The 7,363-nt window shown below is 33.5% G+C and overlaps 1 long non-coding RNA gene across 1 annotated transcript in view; it reads left to right on the top strand.

The window, feature by feature from the left end:
- Window positions 1-3,339, top strand: part of LOC306875516 — a 4,030-nt gene extending 691 nt beyond the window's left edge. The window contains exons 2-11 of the long non-coding RNA XR_013784751.1: window positions 472-611; window positions 703-907; window positions 983-1,085; window positions 1,455-1,662; window positions 1,861-2,003; window positions 2,093-2,155; window positions 2,391-2,449; window positions 2,537-2,600; window positions 2,686-2,839; window positions 2,959-3,339. This is a non-coding gene — a long non-coding RNA (uncharacterized lncRNA). The remainder of the gene's footprint in view (window positions 1-471; window positions 612-702; window positions 908-982; window positions 1,086-1,454; window positions 1,663-1,860; window positions 2,004-2,092; window positions 2,156-2,390; window positions 2,450-2,536; window positions 2,601-2,685; window positions 2,840-2,958) is intronic.
- Window positions 3,340-7,363: the final 4,024 nt, after the last annotated feature.

Consider the following 7,363-nt stretch of genomic DNA (forward strand, 5'->3'; position numbering starts at 1 on the left):
AAGTGTTGTGCACATTAATCTAACTGCAAATTTTATCTAATTAAAACATTATTAAAAACTATAATATTTTGGATAAATTATTTTTTCATTCAGTCCAGAACACACTCCCTTCATATATGAAATGGTGTTTGAGTGTGAGGTGCGCTGTAAGAAAACAAGAAAAGCTCCACAGAAAAGCTGAAAAAGCATTGCTTGTTAAGTTTATTATTTTTAATATCATGGTCGTGACCCTGCACCCCAGAACCTCAATGACCTGAGGGCAGCCCTTTAAGAAGAGTGGGATGCTGTGCCTCCCCAGACAATAAGTCAGTTTGCAAAAGTTGAATATCCCTAACTTTTTGTGAGTAGTACATGTCATTTTTTGCATTATACTCCAGTATAAATTGAGTATTAAAGTATGCTATTCACAATAATTGCCAAGTGATTATTTGACATTTTGTACTATTATTATCTGTTTATTTACCTCATTAGGAATATCCACATACTGCAAGAAATGCAGTAATTGTGGTATGTTTTACCGATACCAGGACTGGATGCATGGGCTTCACAACTTTAATGATAAAGTGCTGCTAAGCATCTTTCTATGCATCTTCATAAGGAATTCTGTTCAGGTTTTGTTTCTGAAATTTAAAATACATTAGGCTCAAGATTGTTCAACTTAATCTAGCACTGATATATGTTCTCATGACTGTTCTCACTCAGGATCATGTGTCAGTTGGAAGGGTGCGTTCCATATTGCAAAAGACAACACGCGTGCCTTACCCAAAGGAGACAGAGTTTCTTCAGGCATATTTACATTTTGAGGCACTAACTCACCATGATTATGCCTTTTCGTGTCTAAAATGTGGACATCATCCTCCAGTTGTTGTAATGGACTTACATAAAAAGGGAGTGTTAAACATGGCAGGTAAACAATCATAGTTTTTTGTCATTTTCTATTTGCAGTTAATTTGTGTTAATTTAATTTTGTTTCTTTATCCAGTCAGTGACATAAGTGAGCCAACTGAAACCTTCAATGGAGAGGTGAATTCCGAGGAGTTCTGGGAGACTTTCAATGGAGAGGATTGCAACTGGCTTGTTGAGGAGTAAGTTGCAAAAAGACAATTAGGCTATCATGTGCAATAATGTAAACAACTTCCTTGTCTCTTGTACATATACTAGTTGAGTTCATTGCATCAGTGGTTCCCAACCACGTTCCTGGAGGCCCACCAACACTGCTCATTTTGCATCTCTCCATTGTCTGATACAAACATTTCTGATCTTGGAGTCTCTACTAATGAGCTGATGATCTGAATCGGGTGTGTTTGATTAAGGAGATATGGAAAACATGCAGTGTTGGGGGGCCTCCAGGAATGTGGTTGAGAACCACTGCATTACACATGTATTTCCACATCTAAACAAAATGCCTTGTTTCAAGAATTTGTTTCACTACATTATTTTCTGTATGATTTTAGTTGGAGACACAAATCCTTACACTTTGAAACCCAATTATGAGAACTGGGCCCCATGGATCGGCCCCCATGGATCGGCAGACACACACGCAGGTCACCATCTGTGATAAACACAGAGTGGAAGAAAGTGCAGACCACAAATACACTAGACAACATCGCTGAAATAGACATGACAGAAGAGAGACTCAGTGATGAATTAATGAAGCTAAAGGTATGCACCAGCTCAGTATAAATCTCTATAGCCTCTTATAATTTGCAGTTGATTAAAAATGGTGATGGTTGACCAGTAATGAAACAATCACTATGCAGGTCTAAATCAGTTGTTACCTTCTAGTCGTAGTTAGAACTAACACACAAAGAGCTAGTTTCATATTGTAATGTAATATCAAACATATGTGTGCTTTACCAGGTTGCAGACATTGGAAAACTCTGCAAGGCCTGTGGAGTTGGCACTGAAGGATCAAAGACTGATCTTCTATCCAGACTGAGAGAAGAAATGCAAAACAGAACTGCATACGACAAGACTTTTTCAAAAAGTTTGGGGAGCATCAGGTATATGGTGGGCTCTGTGAGTTCAAATGTACATGTTCTGAAAGTTAATGAATTTCATTCACTAAACAAACTATACTCCTCTTTGTCAGGTGGATGGGCAGCCATTTTATGCCCTTGTAGTCTGTCCTTTTGTTGGAGAAATTCCCACCAAGGTGTTTGACTCTTTCTTTCTTTCTTTCTCTCTTTCTTTCTTTCTTTCTTTCTTTCTTTCTTTCTTTCTTTCTTTCTTTCTTTCATTTTCCTTGTTATTAGTCCTTTTCTAAAAAATAATGACAAGGATGGCAAAATGCCTTTACAGTTAGTGTGACTTTTAGTTGTCATATCTTCATGCAATGAAACTTGATATACTGTATTATTAATGTGTTTTTATGTCATAAATTTATCAAGATCGGTCATGGAAATCCAGCAAAGAAAGAGACGGCGGACTGACAAGCCACACAAAACTGGTATGATCTATTTTGTTTGAGGTGCTCTATTATTTATAGTAAATGTTGACTGTCATTTACTGATGTTCTTCATTTGTCCCTTCATAGTGGGATGAAAAAAACGGGAAAACGGGGAAAAAAAACCGTTGACCAACCCCTGAACATACAGGAGGCATGTATTTGTTATTACTCAATTTATAAAATGCAAGGGAATCATTATAAACAAGAAGTTCAGATTATGTTTTGTTCATGTATAGCTTCCTCCGCTGGTCCTTCGTGAAATCTTACTAGAGGTTGTGCTTCAAGATGGTGATGTTGCAATTGGCTCCCTTGCCCTCACCTGCAGGTGCTTCAACAGCATTGTGAGCATGGAAAGTTTCCGCCGAGAGGCTCACTTTTGGTGGTTGGACAGTAAGTTTTATTAGTGTCACTGTTTGGTTAATCACAGCTCTCTCTCTGTTTTTTCTCAGTTATGTATGGTTGAATATTAAGACAATGATGAGGTCAGCTGACAACCTTTTTTTTTTCAGGTGTCGTGAACTGATTTCACAAACCTGTACAGGGTTCCATACAGTCTATCCAGATGTCTCCATTGTGAGACTACATACAAAGACTGTGGTGAAGGCTACAGAGGAAGAGGGCAAAGAGGTGTGATGCAGGGGTTCTTTGGCTCTGATGACTTCCAAGGATACTGCGCAAGCGACTGTTTCTATGAGGCTGGAGGAAGCATCTAATGTTTCATGCAATGTGTTCCTCATGTTTGAACTTGCCACATTTATTGCTTATTTTATTTTATTGGATTCTCTCTTTTTTACTATTACATTAAGTAGAGAATGCTGCATTTATCAATATAGTTTTTCATCATATTGGTTACAGTATCTATATGGTCAATAAAGTGATGCTAATGTTTAAAGTTTTCAGAGTCATTATTCTAAGTTAACACATTTTACCTTAATTTAAAGGTCAATACGTTTTACTTTATATATCATTTAATGTAAGCTACAAATATCAGTCATTACATATAAATATCATATTTTGAAAAATACAGATGAGAAAGACCAATACAATCATTTTCACCATTGCTTTACAATAGGATTTGGTAACTTTATTGGAAATTGCTATTAATTTTCCTTGTTAATCACCGTTACAACTTGATTTATGTTGTGTTGTTCACACACACACACACACAAAACGAAAATAAAACAGTAATGTAATTATAAATAGTTGAGTAATAAAGTAATTTTTTTTTTTATAATAAAAAAATATTATTATTATTTAAAATATTAAAATATTATTTTTTTAGAATATTATAAAATATAATACACACTCACAGGCTATTATGTACAAGATCTGTATCTTATAACATAAGAACGGGAAATTTGGTTTATGAAAGAATTCCATATTAAAGATCTCTCAGTAGTTTAATGTAACACTTTTAAAAAAAAAAAGAAAATAGGTACTGTAGCCTGTATTTTATACACATATTTTATTTTGACATAAATGCTGTCGCGATATCGACATAATAGTAAAAATCAAGAAAAAGCGAGAAATAATAACGCATTTCCGCTTCTGAAAGGGCTTCCGTACGGGTTTGATTGGATGGTTGGAAAATGCCTAGACCGGTTTGAAAACGCCCAATAATTGGGAAACACCTTCTTCTTGTTCCGCAGAGACCTATATTTGGGTCCAGTCAGCCAAGTCCAACAGGCGTGTATTCTGCAAATGACGTCAGAGCATCCCACCACAGGACATCCACACAGCAGACCTGAGGAAAGCCAAAGAATACCATCAAACACTGAATGTAAGTCATTTTGCATTTATCTTGTTTAATTAATGTCTTCTGTATAAAGCTTCCGTATTTCTATGACTTCTAGTGTTGCGTCTCCATCAAGCATGTGCTTGGAGCAAGAATGATTATTCAAAATAAATAATTATACAAAATAAACAACGACGCAGAGTTGCAGTTGATTTAATGCCAGACTTATTGAACACATTAATCACAGAAACCTATTAACATTAATCACAGTTTTACAAACACAGGCATGTGTTTGTAAAACAGTATATATTTTATATTTCCTAATGTACATAAAATGTGTTTTATTCATTACAGCTCATGAACATACTTTAAAACAAGATGAAAACATTAAAAGCAAAGTTCAAGAAGTCAGAGGTAAGAGCCTGTCACGTGCTAAGCATGCCAGTCTTCTTAAGTATGTTAAGTAGCCATTATGTTTCCAAAACTGTTATATATAGTATCTTTGTTGTTAGATATCTTGAGTATTGTAGTGGCTTGTTGCTTTGTATGATCAAACGTGTTTTAGCAGTAGAAGAGCAGGCCAGCCTGCAGCCGGCACCTGTAACCAGAGACCTCTACTAGTGTTCAATTATTGAAACACATTCATTCACTCACTCACAGACTCAGTATATGATGTATTCTGCGCTCTTCATTGTTAGATGCTTTTATGGACCTTCATCTTCACTAATATTCATAATACATTATGTTTTGGATCTAAGCCCACTGTGTAAAGGCAAAATCCACCATTCTAGTATTCTGAATGAAGCCTGTGTGTTTTTCCCTGTCTGAGGTTGTGTTGGGATGCACAGATAGATGAGCCACTGTAGGGGAGAGAAAGTGAGCTGGATGTTTTCTCTTTGGTATTATTCTAACCAAACTTCATGTCTGGGTTAGATGTCTGCTGTTGGTGGGGTCAGAAAGTCAAAGAAAGATATGTGTGTGTTATAAAAGTTTTATTTGTCTGAATGCGTGGGAAAAAACAAATAAAACTTATTTTATATTTTAATTCCTTTATATTTTGCATAAAGGAAATTAAACACTTTTTTTCCATAGTTTCTATTATTCTCAGTGGTGATTCTCAATAGATAAAATATAATGCAATATATTTTTTATGCATTACAGTAGATAAATATTAAACATAAAACCATATTACTATTTACTAATGTAAACTAACATGCGTATATATACACGATGGATGGTTGTAATTGTTTGTACTGCCTTTAGTTTATCCTGTACACATATATATATATATATATATATATATATATATATATATATATATATATGTGTGTGTGTGTGTGCGACCCTGGACCACAAAGCCAGTCATAAGGGGCAATTGTTCAAAATTAAGATTTATACATCATCTGAAAGCTGAATAAATAAGCTTTCTATTGATGTGTGGTTTGTTAGGATAGGACAATATTTAGCCGAGATACAACTATTTGAATATCTGGAATCTGAGGGTGCAAAAAACTCAAAAATATTATAGTAATATTAAAATATTATGATTTTTATAATTTTATTATAAAATATTATAAAAAAAAATACAAATATTATAATCAATATATTTTAAAATAGCTTTTAAAGTTGTCCAAATGAAGTTCTTAGCCATTCATATTACTAATCAAAAATTAAGTTTTGATATATTTACAGTAGGAAATTCACTAAATATCTTCATGGAACATGATCTTTACTTAATATCCTAATGATTTTTGGCATAAAAAAAAAATCAATAATTTTGACCCATAGAATGTATTGTTGGCTATTGCTACAAATATACCCCAGCGACTTAAGACTGCTTTTGTGCTCCAGGGTTACATATATGAATATAAAAATACATATAAATATTAAATACATATAAGTCATAATAAATATACATATATAAAATAAATATATAAATATACATTTTATTTATAATTGTTTTTTTATTTGTAAATAATTGTAAATAAATTTATTTTTTTTAATTGTAATTTTAAATATGTAAATATATATATATATATATATATACTGTATGTTATTTATTAATATTTTTGAATATATATATTTTTATAAATATTAAATTTTATTTATAAATAAATATTCTTATTCATTTTTAATTTTTTTGTTGTTGTAATTTTGTTATTTGTTTTTGTCATTTTTATTATTATTTTCACTTAAAATTGTCATTTAAGTTCTTTAAAGTTCTCCATCTTATTTATATTTTATTTAATTTCAGCATTGACAAAAACAAATGTCAATGCTGAAATTATTTTTAGTGTTAATAAGCAATAACAACACAGATTTATTTATTTATTTATTTTTGCAAATTCTTATTGCGAAAATTGGAATTGAAGTTTTCATGATCCAGTCAAATCCTTCATGAGGTTTAGAATCCAATCCTGACCTACATTTGTTCATTGCTGAATGTTTAAGTCGAAACATGTCACATTACAGAAATAAAATATGTTAACCAACCGGCCCAGTTCTCCTCTAAAATTAAAGTTCAAAAGAGCATTTCATCAGACAAAAATATTGCTACGCCTTTATGTGAAAAAGATGAGTCATCAATATTTATAACAAGAAAACTGTATCAACATGCCAATATTTGCTAAAGCTAGTTTTGTCAACTTTTAGGAGTGAGTTCGCATATAAATGACCTCAAAGCTAACAGACATTGACTAAAAACCACAATATTGTTATATATAAACATCTGTATGGCATCACAGGAAGTGATTCAATCAGACTGACTTAGCATAAAAGTGATACACTAGTGTGCACTAGACACTGGGAGGGGTTGCAGAACCCAAACTGTGTGTATTTTTATACCTCCATTTAGTCTGATTGCTGACTGTGTATTTCTCCGTTGTGTTTGCTGAGTTCTCACCCCTTGATGCTAATACAGTAGCTTTGGGATCAGAGAACGATTAGCCGAGACGTGAGACGTCAGGAACAGTGAGGATGGTAAAATATATGGTGGTTGCAGAGAAGTGAGACAGAATTGGGATAGAGAGTAAAAAAGAAGGACAACGGGACGGGGAGGTGTGTGTGTGCCAGGCAGTGACTGCAGTGTGTCGTATATCTCTGCAGACAGCAGAACAGGACGGCATAGCAAGAGTTGCACACGACAAAACTGCATTTGCAGGACAGATTTCAGCAATCGG

Source organism: Barbus barbus (genome assembly GCF_936440315.1).
Source record: "Barbus barbus genome assembly, chromosome: 9".
Classification (NCBI taxonomy): domain Eukaryota; kingdom Metazoa; phylum Chordata; class Actinopteri; order Cypriniformes; family Cyprinidae; genus Barbus; species Barbus barbus.